The 19,357-nt window shown below is 35.2% G+C and overlaps 1 long non-coding RNA gene across 1 annotated transcript in view; it reads left to right on the forward strand.

Moving 5' to 3' along the window:
• LOC146763468 (uncharacterized) overlaps positions 1 to 16,087 on the forward strand; it is a 35,981-nt gene extending 19,894 nt beyond the window's left edge. Inside the window, exon 2 of the long non-coding RNA XR_014951997.1 lies at positions 1 to 16,087. This exon is cut by the window's left edge and continues 12,692 nt beyond it. This is a non-coding gene — a long non-coding RNA (uncharacterized LOC146763468).
• Positions 16,088 to 19,357: the final 3,270 nt, after the last annotated feature.

Genomic DNA, 19,357 nt, shown 5'->3' on the forward strand with positions numbered 1-19,357 from the left:
TTGATGCTGTTCATATTCTACTTCCTTGCATATCTTTCTTCTGTAGAACAGGGTAATGCAAGTTTTTGTCAAGACCAGATTAAGCTGTGATTCTAGGATACTATTCTAATCAGGCTGTAGTATTTTATAGCTAGAAACTTCAAGATTTTGAAATAGTAGCTTTAAAATAGTGTTTTCAAGAGACTATTTCAGCTTCTAAATTCAAGGTATCTCCAAATAAAAACAACTTATTGTGCCAAATTTTATAGCAGAGTTGTTCCATTTTCTTGCACAATCACTAGAGTCCAGATGATAGGCTTGCTTTGACAGGATTTTAATTAGTTTCCATATGTGAACTTTTTGTACCATGTGGCTCTGAAATTTTCTTTGTGTGTGGGAAAAAACCAAACAATTTAAGCAATTATAATTATTTGCCTGAATCAGTTTTAACATTCCAAAACCAGATATCTTTGACAGTTTTAATATTCTTTGTGTAGGGGTAGGGTTGATATATTTAAATATATATAAATATAAATTTGTTATTTTTATTTAACAATATAAACTTTATTGTACCTATATATGTATATGAAAATAATACATATACAAATTTTTGTACATATACAACAAATACAGGTATATATGTTTATGTATATATATATATATATTTACTGTTGTCATTCCACATTGTTTGGGTTGACATTTTGCTCTGAGTAACTGTATTAGAAGAAGAAACAAAGATAGACAGGAGGTCAGCTGAAGGATTTTCAGCTGTTAAACTCAATTACAAGCAATGACTGAAATGAATTTTAAAATGAATGCCTTTCCTTGAAGGGTGAATGTACTCTACTCTCCAATATCTGATATGACAATGCTTGCAGGCACTTTCTGAGATGAAATAAGCTCTGCTTATTACTTCATTTGTTCAGAGAGGAGTAGGGCTTGTATTATTTTGGGTTTTTATTTTGCATCAGTTTCCTTCAGTTTTCATGGGAGTACTGAAAACCACCATCAAGTGTACCATAATTTCCAGTATTCCCAAGAAGAGCCATAAATCTGACAGAAGCAATTAATTTACAATACACAAAGCATAAAAAATGTTTTATTCAAAGTTGAAACAATTTAAAACAGTAAAATGAAATGTCAGAGGACAATTTGGTATAAATTACAGGGGAGGAAGCTCAGTTCCTATTTGCAAGAGAAAATGATTAATGACTTTTTTTTAAACCTATAAAATTCAAATAAAAGAAAGATATTTTCACTTTCAGGTTCTTTCTTTTATTCACTGTATAGTTGCTGACATGTTTCCAGTTGTATAATTATCTGCTTTGCAGAATGTCTAGGTTTGTAGACTTATTTTTATGTAATCTGAGTAAAAATATTTGCATCTCACTACTGAATCCATAATAAAAAGTCTTTAAATAACTTCTAAAAGTGATGTTTACTACCTACAAAGGTTTACTACCTACAATTAAAACCAAATGTATTATTGGTAAGGATTTTTTTTTTTTTTAATTCACAAGATAGTGTTCCCTTCTCTCTGGAATTTTCTACTTGCAACAAAAATAATTTTAAACTTACAACCTGGTACAGAAAACCACTTAAGCACATGCCTAGATTAGTCACAATAACATTAACAATCACAATGACATTAACATATTCATACATTTTAGTCTGGAAACAACAATTAGACCACCTAGCCTGGCACTTTGTATGAAAAAACTGGAAAACAACGCACTTTTTCCTTTAATAAGTCCTGTAAGATATATTTGAATAAAAACAGGTCTTGCAGAAATCTAGTCTTGACTTTGTAACTTCAGGTTATGGTGTATTCATCAGCTGAGTGGTTTTACCCATAAATACTGCATTAAGGTAATCTTTGATTTATGGGATTTAAATATATATTAAAAATTAAGGACCTATTTTCTCTGAAAGAAGCTATATTTGCATATCAAAATTTTGCACATGGGCATTGCTGAGGGATCTAGATCATGCTAACATTCATCTTTGTTCCTTTTCTTGAAGATGGCAAAAATCCGACTCATGTGAGCATGGGCAAAATGGATCTTAAACTACAGTGATTTCAGGAGGAGACTAATTTTACAAGGCAGACTTAACCAAACAGGTAGCACTCCACTTTTTAATATTAAAATAATTCTGATGAAGACTTTCTCATAATTCCTTAATACCATGAAGATTCTTAAATGCATCTTATTCTTTTTCCTGATTGGCCCTATGAATTTAATGCTTGAGTTCTGCAGATATTTTGTATGTATGTTAGTGAACAATTTTATGGATTTGATTGTGGGTTTGGGGTTTGGTGGGGGTAGGCATAGGTTTTTTTTTTGTTTTGTTTTTTGTTTTTTTTTTTTTTGGTTGGTTGGGTTTTTTTTTGCCTGGAAGAGAAAGAAAAAAAAGTTGACAAGAACAGAGAGTTATGGTCCTTTTTCAAGTTTGACAAGTTTTTTTTAACAGATGTCAGCCTTGCCCTCAGTGTGTTTAAATTTTCTGTCAAATCGTATCACTAGTTTTAATGACAGTGGTAAAAAGTCCATAATAAGAGTGATTTTACCCCTTGTGGTCATGCAATCCAGTGACAATAGAAAGGACAAAAGTCAAATCACAAACTTGCCTGGGAACCCCAGGATGCAGGTTTGTTCTTTACTGCCCTATTCTCTTCTAGAATTTTTTTTTTCACTTTTGCAAGAATGATTGCAAAATTCTCATCCCTCAAAGGTTCCTATTTTGCTAGCTTTGGGGCAATATGGCTGAGAATAAAAATATTACCCCAGAGATTCCCTGAAGTCATAAACTGGAAAGAGTTCAAACTACCAGAATATCCCACTTGCCTCATTGAAGGTGTTTCAAAAGCATGGAGAGCCTTGATTTTAGCTTGCAAACCACCCATAACATAAGACAAGGGAAGGTAAGAATTAATCTCTAGCATTTTGTCTTTTTTATTTCCACAACTTGGAACAGGAAACAAAGGTACAGTAACTATGAGTAACTATGAGACAGAAGGAAGCAAATGAACCGTCATTAGAATCAAATCCAAATATCTACTTCCCTCTTTGTCCATATACCAAGATGGAACCTCACTCATTCCCTCCATCACCTGAAGATGGGTTGGTGGTTACAATGCTGTCTAAACAAATATTTGAGATAGTAAAATGGCTTCTGTTTTTACCCTGAATATTTGGGGGTGAGGAGATGCATTTGAGGATGTAGTCTACTGTTTAAAGGTGGATTTTTTCCTTAAGGAAGTGTTCTGGATCTTCTAGATCAGCCTATGAACTGTTTCCCCCCCTCTTTTTTTTTTTTTTTTTTTAAATCTGTTTATTTAACCTAAAAGAAAGACATAATTTAATCAGAAAAACTACTAGAAAGCACTTAATTCTTTCAAGTACAAAATTATCTTTTCCATTTTATTTAATAAAATCCACTTTGATCCAGAATTATGATTTCTCTGTTGGCAAAACATTATTTAAGCAGCAGCCTTCTTGCCACTCCTTTTTTCCTCCTTCCATTTAGTAAATCGATCCTTACTTGTACTGTTGTAGCTGCTAGTGGAAATCTAAGATGAAAGAAAATATGTCAAAATGGTGAAAAATCCTCTACAAACCAACCAAAAATAACCCCTACCAACCAATCCAAAAACCCTCACCCTGAACTCCCACTCCCTGTAGTTAAAAAACTGAAAGTTTTTTAAGTTAACTCTTTCGGACTTGAAATCCAAATTTGTATCCCTTGGGTACAAATTCATTCACCAGTTTCAGTAAAGATGTGTGTTGCTATGTCACCTTCCCATTCTCCTTCCTCAATGTGCAGCTTGAATTCTGCTCTCCTCACCTGGCTGGCAGAGCTCCTGCCTGTTCCTTGGCTGGTGAAGAAAGCAGCTAAAAGATAGTGGCATTGCCCCACCAGTTTTATAGTGATGAGATTCCTCGCACAGCAAAATTTCCCAAGCAATTCTCCCACTGCTTCATTTTCACATTCTTCCACAAGAGCAGCATGAGATGAACTGATGGCCTGGAAACAGAAACTGCATTCTTTGTGTGGAGACACTTTAGGATGAATAGAAAGGACCACATAGCTGTTGAACTTAAGTTCTTTAGATAACATCCTCTGTTTCCTGATATAGCAGGAACAAATTGGCTTGCTTTTATGACAGTTTTGAAGGTAATGGCCTTCAGTTCAAGAGAATTACTAAGCATTGGGACAAAATAGTAAAGTATAAACTGCTAGCAAGATCACAAGTAATACAGTCAATTGGGCAATGTCTGCTGAAAAGAATTGTTAATGTCATCCTTATAAATTTACATAAATCAAAATATGCATATAAGCATAAGTAAGTATTGCTAATAAAAATGCTAATTTATTTGGGCATTGTTATATTAGAATTTTATAATATTGAATTTTTCCTCAAAAAATGCTAATAATTTTTCTCCTTTCATTCAACATTTTAAAGGCTCTTCCAAGACAATAAAAATCGCTTTACATTATTGTTTTATTCTTTTACATTTCAGACTTTATTTTATGTATTGCAGAGATTTTCTTCTGCTGCTCAAAATGGTAACAATTTTCTCTAAAAAATTCAGCCATTCTGGGTGTTCTATTCTCTCTGGTGTATCCATGTAAATCTCCTACTACCATGTACATCACCTTTGTTCATAAACAGAACAAAAGATGAAGAGGTTCTTGTTTCTTTGTTTTTGTGGTGGTCTTATTTTATTTTGTTGTGTTTTCTTATGGAACTGCTTGCTGCATAACTACAGGCAATTCTAGCTCAAAAGTAAAAAAAATTGACTTTAGAAGGATGTTAAGAAGACCCAGGCTTCACAAATGGTTCCTGTCTTATATAAGTGAACCCAACTACCTTATGCAAGCTCTGCTATTGTATGATTGCATTCAGTCTTTTCTGTCTTGTAAGTGTGGGAATCGAGAAAGAGGGGAGCAGCACACAAGGCTCTATAAAAGAGAAAAACTAGATTCCCAGTCTTTTCACCCATCAGTGTACTTCCTTAAATGCTTTTGGAGGTTAATGTGTGGGTACATGAAGCTGACTCATGTAAGAATAACTTTGGCATAGCAATTCTGTTGATAAGCCATGTGATCCTCTGATATCACTGTTACCTTTGATGGTTCTGTGTAAGAGAAATTAAAAAGCAAAACCAAATACTAAAATAGCAACTAGAGTCTTATTTAAGACTATTAGGGACTAATTTCCAAGCAAAAAAATCAAAATGATTGGTGAATGGATTTGACTGAGGATTGGAAAGGATGGTTTCATTCTCCACTCCTGATTAGGCTTGAGAACTTTCTGTAGCATGAGAAAGTGAGCCAGACATTCTGAAGTTCTGAGCAATTGTGAGAAATGTAGAACTGGCATTCTGTGTAATCCTGCCAGTGAAGAACTCTATCCTGTAAGGGAAAGTGTTTCTTACACCTTCAATGTGTGAGATAAAAAGATATGTAACATAAAAAGATGCATTTTTGAAAATATGTTCAATATATGAAGGAAAATATGAATCATTAAAGAATAGCAATATATATTCTGTAGTATACTATAGCATTGAAATAATTGTTATCCTTAAAATGTGAAATAATTAAGAGTTTTTAAGTACTTTTGGCATATTTGACTATCTTTCTAACACAAAGTCTTCACTTAACTGTTTTGCAACTACATCAGATTTATCTAGGTCTCAGGTATTACAGTATATCTATAAAAATTACAAATGCCTGTTAAAATATTATAAAAGTATTTTAAAATAATATTATTATTTTATTAAACTATTTTAATTATATAAAATAGGAATATATATTTATTATATTTATTTAAATGTATGATATTAAAATATATATTTATATATAAATATTGCAACTTCACAATACCTTTTTATTTATTTCACTGCCCTCTATTTTAGGCATCAGAAAATTATAATTCATACTCTAAACAGTGTTATGCTTCCATTTACTCTTTGCTATTAAATTGTAAGTATTCAGATACATAACAAACAGACTTTGAAGACAGAAGTATCTGAACCCTGACTGCTAAAAATGGTAGATATCTGATTTAGGAATTACCTTGCTTATCCCTAAATGAGAAGTTAATGTCTCAATTAGAGGGTAGATGTTCTCTTTTCTCATGTATGTGAAGTGCATTCCACCCTCATTTGTTTGAGAAATGCCCTTCAGAACTAAGAGACATTATTTGTAGTGCTGCTATTCTGATTGGCTTTGGGGGGACTTTTTGGTTTTTTGTTGTTTTTCTTGTTGTTTGATTTGTTTTTGTTGGGGATTTTTGTTGGATTAATTTGGTTTGGTTTGGTTTTCTTTATTAAAAAAGACTTGTAGCTAGAAGGACATCAAGGGATAGAATAAACAGTCTAACTGATTCTATGTATTTTATTTTCAGTACACAAAGCAAACCCAATAGAGAGCATGTTGATTTAAATCAGTCTTCCTGCCTATCACTGTTTATTGAGGACTCAGCAACCTACAGACAAAATGCATTGTGCACTAATTCACATTGCTCCACTGGTATTCTTTCTTCATAATACATACATATACAGATATAAAGCATGAATAAAAGGCAGATGAGCAAGGTTTTCTTATTCATTTCAGTGCAGAAGGGAAATGTGTACCTGTAAAAAATACTGGTAGACAGGAATTATGGGGTTTGCATTCAGTACAATAATAGACACCTTAAGCTGAATCCTCAAAGCTGGATCAGCGCTCCAATTGTGATTTCAGGATAGTAGCTAAAAATAACCTTCTGCAAATGAAAAATACAGAGTTAGACTTTTCAGAAATGATTAGCAATGTATTTTTTAATGAGGATCAGATAATCAATGGTGCATTCTGCCAAATAATTTAGCCTACTCTTTTGCTCTCAAACCCTGATTGGTTCCCGGAAGCCCATCCTTCAAATTCATATATAGTTTAATTCTCTTTGGCAATTAATTTTATGCTTCCCTTTGAGACAAAGCCCAGATGCAACCTGTGGCATAGCATGTTCTGGGACCACAGGCTGTGCATGGTGTAAGTAGAGAAAGTGGAGCTAGCTAGCCATTCCTCATCCTCTAGGATTAGTCACAAGGGCCTTTGAGAACTTTTGCTCCCCATAATGCCATGGCTGAGGCCTGGTGTGACACCATAGCAGCATTCACGTGGACAGCAACACAGTCCTCCCACCACTTTAGGAATTTCAAACTTCAGTATTCTAAGCGGCTGATAATTATGTTTTAGGGCCACAGAAATCTCATGGAAAATCCAGAGGACATGCAGGTCAGAGCACAGGGAATGTGGGCACAGCTGACCTACTTCAGATTTGAAGTCCACGGGAGAATAAGCACCGGTTTTCTCCTTCTTGGCCTGGGTCACCCTCATCAGTGAAGGGTTTTTCAGATTAGTTGTTGCTATTTATGCACAGTCTCACTAATCCTTTAAAATGTCCAAGGGAGATGAACCAAATCATTTAAACACACGTGTAAAAAAGTTATTTTTAAACTTTCTTGGGCTTTTATATCCTGTAAGCGAAAAAATGAAGTAGGAAGTCAGACAAAACCCTCAGCAAGTTTGCAGTGCAGCTTCCCACTGTGGCTGGTAGCAGATAAGTGAAAAATTATCCATATTTTCTTGACTGAAAAGGATAAGAAATAAAGAGAATCTCTAAGCTGTGTTGTGGCCTAAGAAGGGATCACCTCACCAAATATTTCCCTTCCAGAGCAGGATAGGCATTGAATTTTATCTCTTGGTAAATCTCACCTGGTGGATGCATCTGGACATTGGATTTAATAGACACTACAGGCAGATCTCTGCTCACTTCTTTAACCCATTTGTGCTTTTATATACATCTGTTCACTTAGCACATGACTAAAAAATCAAGACATAAATAGTAATTAGACAACTGCAAAAATATTAGCCATGATATCATCTCTCTGTTCAAAGCTGAAACTATAACTTTTGAAAACTTACACAAAGGGAGATGGCAGCTAATAGGTTTTCAAAACTAATGCATAGCTGTAAAACAAAGTTATTACTCTATAAAAATGGAAGATCTCATAGGAGTGAAATCACATTACTCAGAATTTACAATATTTACAAACACTTCTTGTCTGCATATACCAGTAAATTACAAATTACTAAAATTCCATGAGCACATCAAAAAGAAATTATTTCAGAACACATAATGAGGCAATATTTTTTTTTTGATATTCAGTGCTCATGCACTCATTTTTTTAACTTGAAGTAATTCATTTTCTCATAAGGGAATTAAATAAGCTGCACTGCACAGTACTGTAATGTAATATCCATGTTTAGTGACAGAAAATTAGTCAAGATGTGAACCAGATATTCTGGTAAGAACTCACACATATAAACTAATTGATAAAATTTCTTGGGGAGAAGTACATAATATAATCTCTTGGCTTCATTCCAGAGCGTGCTTTTATTTATACAGTTCATCCTTATACAAAATTATTCCAAGAGGGCAGATCATTGTTTGTGCAGCTGGTGGAGATATTTAATGTAAGCAGGAAGTATAGTGTGCTAGGTAAGCAAAAACGGTACTTCTTCACAGCTGACTACTGGAAAATGACAGCACCTGATGGGAAGTTAGAAACAGCAGGCCCGAAGCAATATGTTGAAAGATGGAATTCAGGCACCCAAGGCTTGAGACTGTCATCCTGCAATGTGTCAAGCTAATAAAACAGAACCCGACTTGGCAGGCAACGAAGGTGGCAGCTCCAGGAACATTCTCAGGGGACACCACAACTGTGGAGAAGTCACCATGGTGCACAAATGGTGAATCTTTCAAATCCATCTTCAAGTCACAATTATTCAGTTTATGTTGCTGCTCTTCCTCTACTTTTGGTGTACAGTAAAGAGATGCCTGCCACTTCAGGGGCTCTTAGGCATACAGCCATAGTCCAAATATTTAGATTATAATTAGCTATCCCTTCATGTATGAATCACCTGACTGCCCCAGGAACAGGATTTATAGATCTTAAAATAATGTAACCAGGAATTTATAAATTCTCCTTTATTAAATTCTTCAATTAAGACTTAGACTTCTAAACCTTTCTGAAATACTATAAGGCTTTCATCTGTAGCTTATAACTTGTATACTGCTGCTTCTGTAAATTAGCATAACAATTATAAGCAAAGCTAAATTTTAGCATAAGGTGTTAATTTCATCAAATTATAACAAACAGAGGTAAAAGAATATGTATGCCACCAAAAAAGAAATACTGATTATTCAACTGTGTAATGCTATCTGTAGTAAGGTGACTAGTTTACATGAACCAATTTACTGAGAGAGTACACATATTTATTCTATTTTATTTATTTTTCACTTGTGCCAATTTGGAAAATGCAACAACAGGTTAATTAAATCACAAATGTAACTGAGTAAAATACATGTCAGCAAATTAAACACAAAAAAGATATTATTTTAAAAGTGTTTTGTAGAATTAAGTCCAAATGACCTTACTTTCTCTGACATGCCTTGACCTGGTATGTCCTATTCTGATTTTAGGCATTGCCAAGGGCCCTACAACTTACCATCAAGAAACATTTCTTTCAATAAAAACTCGACAATAGTATTCAAGTACAAAATTAGGCAGGATAACCTTTTACTTAGTATTGTTTCCTACTAAAACATTTCTTCAAATATTTCATAATTAATAAACATATTTTCAGCTGTATTTAATGTAATTATTTATATGTCAATAGAAAGTATCATTACTTCTCCTTTAAAAAAATTTAAATTTTCCCTTCAGATTTGCCACTACATAAGATAGTCATAAAAGGTGTTCTAACTTACTAAATTGGAAACTTATATCGGTATATTTAATTATAAAAGAGGTCCAGCAAAATCCTTTCTCTCAAGACGCTCACTTGCTTATGGATTTTATTTATTTACTGCTGAGATACCTACTGTCTGCTGCCAAATCAAGTATTTACTTCAATCTGTTATCTTGAATAGAAGGGGAAAAAAATTGTCAATGCCAAAGTACCTATGAAGACTCCTTGGAAATGCTGTTTCATGGTTCATACAGCAGCAACAAAATGAGTTCTCTAATGGAATTAGGTGGATGAGTCACATTATTTGGAAGATGAGACATTTGAAAAATAACTATTATACATCTTTTTTTTCCAGTAAAATTTATGAAAGGACATTTATTTTTTTCATTGAAGATTGTTCAAACAGACTTTGTTTGCATTCATTATTTTTATTTTATTTTATTTTGCAGTAACAATAAGGGAGCATAACATAGAAGTTGTGTTGGTAGCATTCTGAAAATTGATTGAAAGACAGTTTCACAATATTTATGATTTTATCTGCTACCCATGCTGAGAACTGAGAACATTTAGGTATCTGAGATGCAATTTGGGATATATTGCATTCTTGTCAAGCATTTTCAGAATTCAGGTAAAAGCAGAGGAGATATGTTTCAGGTAAAAGGAAAACAGAATCACAGAATATGCTGTGGAAGGGACCCACAAGGATCCCCGTAAAGGACACCCCAAGAATGACACCGTGTGCCCAAAAGCATTGTCCAAACATTTCTTGAAATCTGTCAGCTTTGGTGCTGTGGCCACTTCCCTGGGCAGCCTGTTCCAGTGCCCAGAAACCCTCTGCGTAAAGAACATTTTTCTAATATTCCACTTGGACCTCTGTTGATAAAACTTCAGGCTCTTGTCCTGTCACTGGTCACCACAGAGGAGAGATCAGTATCTGCCTCTTCTCTCCCCCTAGTAAGGATGTTGAAGACCACAATGAGGTGTCCCCTTAATCTCCTTTTTTCCAGGCTGAGCAGTCCAGGCAATTTGTTGGGGTCTCTGTGCAGGTCTTCTGTGCCTTCAAGGCAGTCAATGGCTCCTCTCAGTTTTGTATTTTTTTTGAACCTGCTTAGTATCCCTTCCAGTCCTGCACCCAAGTCACCTATGAAGATGTTGAATAGCCCTGTGGAGCCCCACTAGTAACACACCACCAGTCTGATGTCACCCCATTCACTACAGCTTTTGTACCTGACCCATGAACCAGTTCCTCACGCATCACATGAAGAGTTTACCCAGCTGTGTGCTGGACGTTTGTCCAGAAGGCTGCTGCAAGAGATGGTATCAAAATCTTTACTGAAATCCAAGGCTTCCCCTGATAAGGTAGGTGAGCTACCTTGTCATAAAAGGATTGATTGATTGATTGATTGATAACCAGGACTTTCCTCTCACAAAACCCTGCTGGCTGTGACCAATGACAGCATTGTCTTTCAGATGTTATTCAATACCTCCCAGAATAATCTTCACCAATCTTCTTCACCAGGGCCTGAAGTGAGACTAACAGGACTGGAATTCCTGTGGTCCTCCTTGCCCTTCTTGAAAATCAGGACATTTGTCAGCTTCCAGTCATCTGGGATCTCTCTGGGTTTGCAAGATTACTCAAAAATCATTGAGGTTTTGCAATGACCATTTTTGTCTTCTATTATTCTGAGCCGTATATCATATTGAATGGTATGGGTCTGTGGGACAGGAACCTGTTAATTGTCAGCACAACATGTTTGTAGCACATTTATTTTCATTACTTTCTATATTTTTAGTAGCTTTAAAAATAATTGGCCAAATAAAGTGATATCTTTTGGAGAATTCAATACACATTAATGTAATAGGCAGACCAAACTATTGTGATGACCTGGTAATTTCAGTATGGGATTGAGAATCTAAATAAAATATATTACTTCTTGTGATGAAAGATTTTGTTATAGAGGTTTGTGGGTGGTATTTTTAGATGTCTTTGATGCTTCTTTTGAACTTTGGCCTTGCCCTTAGTTTAAGACAATTTACCAAAGGTTTATCTAGTTCAGACTACTAGTTCAAACAATTGGAATCTGTTGTATTCCCACATCTAGGGAAAATTTAAAAACCCATATGTTTGGAATAGATCTGGTATTATCACATGGGAAATCACAAGTGCTATATTGCTCCTCATATAAAAAACTAAAATTATTAGGAATCTGAAAACCAGTGCTAAAAAATTATCAGGGGAATAAAATCAGATTTAGATTAGATATATCAAATGAAATTAATTAACTGTATTAGGAAAGCTATAATGTGTTTTGCAGACAATAAAGAGTTATATTAACAGGTGTATTTAAATTTAGAGAACATAATGATACAGAAGTTAATAGGATTTCCAGATTTAGTTTTGATAGGGGCTTTTTTGTGAAAAATATTTTAATGTGTTTCAACTGAAGCAGGATTTTCCAGTAAAATGGTGTTAATGTCAGCAAATCATTCAATTGTTTAATAACATGTGACAAGTCCTCAGCACACACAGCGTTTTAATTAGACATCATAGTAGCAGACAAATTGATCTCCCCTTGTTGACAAGTGCCAGTCAGTTTAAGGTGAAGTCTCAGTATTATTTCAGCTAGAGGAGAGTAGAATTAGAGCATCAGCTCAGCTCTGGCCATGAATCGACTTTGTGTGTTATTACTAAAGCTAATAAGTTTTCTTTCTCAAGCATGAGCTTATGCAGGTGAATGGGTGAATATCAGTAACCATACACTGAGATCTTGCTTAGTAGAACTGAAAGCTAAATAAATGTACAGTCTGCTATTTTCTAGGTCAAACTAACAGTCATTGAGCTATATGTGATTTTGCTTCTGCAGGTGCTGAATTGCTCCTCTGCTGTCATGACAGACAGGGAGGGGATAAAACAGCCCTCAGCAACCTCATTTATATGTCCTCAGTGCAAAATAGGATTAAGCTTGTTGTCATTTAAAAACCTGAAACCGCATCTGCCTCATATATATTGTTTTGTAAACTATAGTGATACTGAAGCTAAAAGAAGGGTTGGTATGAAGAAATTTAAATAAGTCTGACAGCTACAGTTGTGCCACAGAGACTGAGCAGGCAGTGGCTTATCGCAAGCTGCTGCATTTCGGGTTGGGTATTTATCTTTGCTGGTGGAAAAGACAAAATCAGCAGTCACTCTGCTCTCCTTCGCTTATGTGGTTTTGCAGGCTATAGCAAACCCCACCAACACAAACCACATCAAAGAAGAATACTATCCCCTGGCAGGTTTAGGTTTCCTTTCCATGCTAGTTTTATCTTTATGCATTCCAAGGGCAAAAGGACTTGTCTTAAATGTCTTGTTTGGTATATGTGATTTTAGTAATGCCACCAAATACCTTTTTCACAATTCTCCAGTGGATAAAGTACCCTGAAAATGAAAGTATGAGTCCATTTCCCTCTGTGTAAAGATTCAACCCTTTCACTTCCCAAGAATATTCCCTCGTTAAAAGCCTACAAAATACAATACTTTTGTAGGGCTCCAGAGGCTGCACTATTTATCAGTGAGTGTGTGGAAAGCCATTTTTAGTTGCAGTGCTCACTTGCAGCTGCCAAAGAAACACATACTTGTGCATGCCAATGTTTCCTACACAATATGTGGTCAAAATATAGCTAAGGTGCATTTAACGTCAGGCAGTTAGAAATTACTCCTTGGACCACCTTTTTAATGTTACAACAAAATAACTTGAACAACTTAATAGAACATTTGACTGGGGGAGAGAAATTAGTTTCTAATATTATTATGTATTATTTATATTTTTACTTAAATATTTATACCCTACTGGAACTAAGAACTGGATTTCAAAATGAAGAGTTCTGAATATGACTCCTAGCAAATAAAAGCATTTGGAAATGACTAATTGCAGGAAAAGAAAGAATATTTTCCATGTATTGCTACTTAACAGAAATAATTGGGAGAAGTAATATCTTTCTATATGGTAATGCCACATTTATCTTTTTGCAGCATAAATGTTTGGCTTCTTATGGTAGAATAAATAATTATGAAAAATAAAAATAATGAACTTTTTATTATATGACAAATTTTTTAGATTATAGTGAAGTAGGACATTTTAGAAGAGATGACTAAAAATGCCATATTCTTAATGTTTTAAAGGTTTTCTCTTTCTTGGAATTTGAATTTTATTTAAGAGAAGAGAACATAGTATTAACTTTGAAGTCCTGTCACTCATCTATCTAATAAATGTCTATTACCAAATTTATTTGTTTGCAAATAATAGGTTTTTAAAGCTACAGAAAGGCTAGGAAGGAAATTAAATATTTACATTATCTAAATAAAATATTTCAATATAATTCTACAAGGTTTTATTTTTTGATAGGATTTTTCTGTATTTGTGCTGAAGTAAATAGATTTTTTATACTGAGTCTTCCTTGATTTAGAACATTTAGAAACACATACATATTGCTGACCTCACCAAGCAGCCAGGGCTAAAGTCAGAAAAAATAATCAGCTTGATAATCAGCAAATTTTAAAACCGGTCACCAAAACTAAGGTAGTGTTTCATGTAATGCAAATAGCTGCAGAATTCCTCAACTTTTTTTTTTTTTTAAGTAAGGTGAGATTACTTCTAGTATTTCTTCTCTTGTTCAGTTAGAAATAATGCATTACAGCATTACTGCAAAGAAGTCCTAGATGCTGAAAGAGCATGTTGAATAGCCACATTCTGGCTGTGAATGGAGTTACTATTCCCTGTGGCAGCCCCAACAGTGCTGTGCTTTGCATCAGTGCCTAGCAAGGTGCTGCTAATAACAACCAGTGCTTTGGCTGAGCAGGGCTGGCACAGCAGCAGCTCTGCCTCTCCAATGTTCCCTGCTCTCCAGTAGGCTGAAGATGGGCAAGATCTTGAGAGGCAACATGGTCAGGATGATTGACCCAAAATGACCAAAGGAATATTCCACACTATATGACCCCTTTTCAGCTTTAAAAACAAAGTGAAAATATGTGTCATGGATATGGGGGGGAACAAGGGTCTGGGTTGGGGCAAAACACTTGTCATCCAGAGCAATCACTATATGCACTGAAACCCTGCTTCCTGGTAAGTGGCTGTACATCACCTGCTGCTGCTAAGTAGAGAATAAAACCTTTGTTTTCCTTTGCTTCCACATACAGCCTTTGACACTGCTTTATGAAACTGCTTTTGTCTTAAGCCATTAAATTTTTTAAACTTATTTAGTCCATTTCCTGTCCTGCTGAGGAGGGGAATGATAGAATGTCTTGGTGGGCACCAGTTCTGCAACCAAGGTCAACCCATCATAATTAGATAAAATAATAGAATTGTCTCCACAAAATTTCACAAAGGAGAAAGCAGGTGTTTGCATTTTAATCTGCAGAAATGGCTCTTTAGTTTTAGGTAAGTATTTTTCTGCTTTAATTCCGACAGTTCCTGGGTCACAGCCTCAAATACATTTAGTACAGTTAAGATTAGTCCTTGTCGAATACCAGATCCAGTTTAGACCAATAAAATACCAGGTGTTTTACTCAGGCATAAAGAGAGGAACACAACAGCTCCTCATGCTGTGGCCTGAACATATCCTTTGTGATGTTTCATACTCTTGACCACAAAACACTGAGCTGCAGATCTAGTTACAGAAAATACTGTAAAGGTTGCTGCCACAACAATGTTAAAGTCACTTCAAAGTATTATTTGTATGTACTCACTGTTGCATGAAAGCAGATAAACATGAAAAAATTCCAATAGCCATACTTGAAAAAATGGGCTGGTCAAGGACTCTGGGTCTGTCACCAACAGATAATGTGCTCTTCTGAGTAAATTAAAACATGTGTGCTTTTAACTATGACAGGAAATAATAGAGATAATATTTCCCAAAGCACCCTCATGCTTCTATATAACTTCCAGTTAGAACTGAAAGTAGTGCAAGCAAAATAAAAACATTCAATATGTATGCTGGAAGGTCCTTTTCAAGACCCTCAAAATTTGTATAGGTCATTTGAATTCAAGGTAAATTTAGCTCAGACCTTTTAAAACTGCTAACAGAAAATGCATTCTCAAGGGAGAATGTTTCAGAGCAGATGTGCTTTTGTCCAGGTTGAGATTTTTTAATCTTGAAATAGTCATCCATCCTTAAAATATCTCAAAGAAATTTACATAATTCTCTAAATTCTATTCTTGCCTATTATTCTTCCATAAGGACACTGCATACATGCCTGTGTTAATATCTTATTTCAGTTCCAGAAAAAATACCCTTATTTTTCCAAATGGAATAAAAAATATCAGCAGATAAACACTGGTTTTTTTCTGACTGGTTTTCTCTCCTCCAATACTGTTTTACAGTTCTTTAGAGAGTGAGTTTTCCAGATTTTTGGGAGGGTGGTTTGTTGTGTGTTTTTTCTGTTTGTTTTGTGGTGTTTTTTTGGTTTTTTTTTTTTTTTTGGCCTTAGTGTCTGGGATTTTTTGGTTTTATTCTGTTTTTGTTTTGTTTGATTGTTTGTTTTTTAAATTTCTGTTGCTGAGGATTTTTCATTTTTTTTAAATTTAAGAAACAATTTTAATTGAAGACAAAACACCACTTGTCACAGAACCTTCGCTCATTTATTAGATGTACAATACCTAGCTGTTACAAGTCAAAATCTTTCACTTTTTAAAAATCTCTCTAATTTTTTCCCCATTAGAAATCATGGATGAAGAGTGTATGTCACCAACTCTTCTAATGAAGAATGCTTTGTTATTATTTGCATTCCTTATACACAAGCACAAATACTCTACAGGCTAATTTTGAAGTTCATTGTTTTCCTCTGCCAGTGGACCTGGTATGGATATTGAGTACCCTGGCTTACCAAAAACAGCCACAGCTGAAAATAACAAAGGAAGATGTATACAAACGTAGTAGGAAGAACCCCTTTTTAACTCAGAGTAGGATAAATACATATAGAATACTTGCTTCTAGTACTGGAGTTTTTTATGGTTGAGCCTGTGCTGCTTTTTTAGTAAACCAGTTGTCCCTCACTAGGCACTTTCAGTCACAAACACAAAAGGATTGGAAGTTCACCTCTGCATTTAAATTCAAGACCAACTTCATAAAAATATGTACATACTGAATCGATGTAAATAGATGTAAATTTTAATTGACTCAAATAAGAAATTTATATTGTAAAGAAAGTTTACATGTGCCTGGCTCTCAGCAGCCATGGGAAGGAGGCTGGCCAGCAGCTGTCCCGCTTGGCCCAGGGCAGACACCGAGTGGCCGCCCCGAGTCTGTGCCCAGCCCGGGGCGGGTGGTGGGGATCGCTGCGGGTGGGGAGCACAGCAGGGACAGAGCACGGGGAAACTGAGGCACGGGAATAGGGAAGGGCACCTGTCTGAGTCTGCAAAGATTTAATCTCAAAGTGGGGCAGAACCATTAGGGAAGCCAAATGGGGTACAGAGAACAATCCACTACAAACTTAAAACAAGGAATATTAAAACATACTACTGAAGAACAAACTGGAAAATAGCAGACTATCACAATTATAAACTTTTGTAGCTCTGGATCCAAGGAAGAGAATGTAAAGGGATGCACAAGATGTGCACAATGTTAAAAATTCAGCTGCAATTTAATAGGAAATTTTTATCTTCCAAAGTTTTAAAAAAACATAAGCACTCCTTACTACTACTTTTATGTTCAATAACTTGACCAAGGACATGGGTTGCTGCTTTTTTTTGTAGCTCCCTTAGGGCAGCTGGTGATGTTAAGCATATCAGAGAAACCTACCCAGAAGGATTTATTTACATCAGTTAAGGGGTCAGCTACTCTTAATTTCTAGGGAAAACTTTGTTTAATAATTCTGGCTAGCATGTTTTTTTCCAACAACTGAGAGTCAGTACCTAGGCATCACGTAGCATTTTTGACTTACAAAATAAAACAACAAAATTTCTTAAAGAAAAATCTTAATGTAATGTATGTTTAATTTGATCTTCAAATAATTCCTTTCAAAATTATCTGTTCAGAGACTCTAAACAGTAGAGGACTCATTGTTCATTGTCTCCAGTGAGATGATCTGTCTGAAGAGTGCTGATTAAGATTCTTTTAAAGACCTCAATTTGCTTCAATCAGAATTATGATTTGTTTTTGATATGGCAGCTGCTTGTGAGTATTTATACTTCTTCCCACTTCAGCTGTACATTGCTGGAGGTTTTACAGTTGCATTCAGGCATGACTTAAATGCCATTTTTCATCCTGGAAAGATTCGGAACATCAATGTAGAGGGATCTGAGTGAATATTTTTCAGTGAATAATTTATTCAGAAAATGTTTTTGTTTAACTTCTCTGTAAGCAACAGTTTTGGGAATATGTTTGCTTTCTATCACTGTTCAAATAATTATTTTTGTAAAAAGATCACATCGCATGCTTTTCTTCTCCAACATACAGAGCTGTTATTCACTGGTTGAGAAAAGTTACTTTTGCTTTATTATTTAGATTATTGATTCCCAGGAGATTAAATGTGTCTCTGAGTAAAATACTCATTGAATGATGAAAGAGATGTTAAAAAGATGAGACTTCCAAGAAGTCACATTTAAATCTCATGCAGGCCTAGCAGACACCCAATATGTCTACCAAATTACATGGCTAATTAGCTTTCCTTATTCAATAGGTTAGGCACTGATGGTTGGTTGTGAGAATAGCTGTGACCACCATAAGCAATGGAGGCCAAAGTCATGGTCTAAATTAGCAACTCAATGGGAATTTTTGGACATTCTGGACTCAATGGGAATTTTTGGACATTTTGCAAGGGTGGTGCATAGATTAAAGGAAATATATCTGCATATCAAAGGATGGGAAGATGGGGTGATGGTTAATGAGGAAGTATTGGACAGAACGGAGCCTGAGCATGATGTAAATGATATAGAATAAGAGGTTAAAGATGGTCTAGTTTGGGCTGGGATAGATTTAATTTTCTCCATACAAGCTTATATGGTGATGTATTTTGGGGTAGTGATGAAAATAGTGTTAATACAAAAATGTTTTTGTTACTGCTGAGCAGAGCTTGGCTTGAGTCAAGGCCTTTTCTGCCTCTCATGCCACTCCACCAGTGAGGAGGTTGGCAGTGTACAAGAAGCTGACCCAAGTGATGTAAGTGATGTCTCAGACCACATGTCATGCTCAGCATATCAAGATGTAGAAGAAGGAGGAAGTGCCATTTAGAGATGGCATTTTTCTTCCCAAGTCAGCATTATGTATGATACAGCCCGTATTTCCTGGGAATGGCTGAACACCTCATACGCATGCAAAGTGAATGAATTCTTTCTTTTGTTTTTTTTGTGCAAAGTTTTTGCTTTAACCATCTCAACCCCATGATTTATTTTGCTTTTTACTTTTCTTATTCTCTCACCCATCTCACTGGGACAAAGTAAGCAAGTGGCTGAGTGGTACTTTATTGCTGGATGGGGTTAAACCATGACAATAGCAAAGAACTAAAACAGGAAGAAGAAAGAAAGAAACCACACAAACGCTTGTTTTAGAAATTTAATTCCTGATTTAAATGCTGCATCATGAATCTCAGGCTTCTCAT

The sequence above is a fragment of the Lonchura striata genome, chromosome 1A (genome assembly GCF_050655825.1).
Source record: "Lonchura striata isolate lonStrDom1 chromosome 1A, ASM5065582v1, whole genome shotgun sequence".
Lineage (NCBI taxonomy): Eukaryota > Metazoa > Chordata > Aves > Passeriformes > Estrildidae > Lonchura > Lonchura striata.